This window comes from Malania oleifera, chromosome 5 (assembly GCF_029873635.1).
Source record: "Malania oleifera isolate guangnan ecotype guangnan chromosome 5, ASM2987363v1, whole genome shotgun sequence".
NCBI lineage: Eukaryota > Viridiplantae > Streptophyta > Magnoliopsida > Santalales > Ximeniaceae > Malania > Malania oleifera.
In genome coordinates, this window is record NC_080421.1 from 107,586,141 (window position 1) to 107,586,702 (window position 562).

Here is a 562-nt window from a genome sequence, read left to right on the forward strand (position 1 = left end):
ACTAACGCTCGATAGATTATCTGGTGCTCTTGTACAAGGAAAGAATGTACACAAACCAGTAGAACAAAGCCACGTGGAAATGATCTTATTTTGCGGATCAAGATACCTCCTTTTTTTTTTGGGGGGGGGGGAGTGGGGGCGTTTGGTTACGAAAATTATCTGTTTTAAAAAACGGTTTATCTTGTTCTTGGTTTTTTGTTTTTGTTTTTTTTTTTTTTTTTTGAAGTCTTTTGGGTAGATTAGCCTGTTGACCTTTTAATCAACTTTTTAAAAATTTTCTAAAATTGATTTTCTGGAGGCCCGAAATCATTAATTTTAGAAAATAATTCTTTTATTTTAATTTTTTTTAACAAATTCTTTAAAGTTAGTTATTTTTTTTTTGTCTTTATAATATCTATATGAAATAAATGAGTAGCAATAAATAATTTTAACATTACTTGGTTGTAAAAATAATTTTATATTTTTATTTTTAATTTTTTAAAAAATTATAGAAGGTCATCTCTATTTTTTATTTTTAAAATTTATATAAAAAATTTTAAATATTTTTTTAAAGTAATTCTCT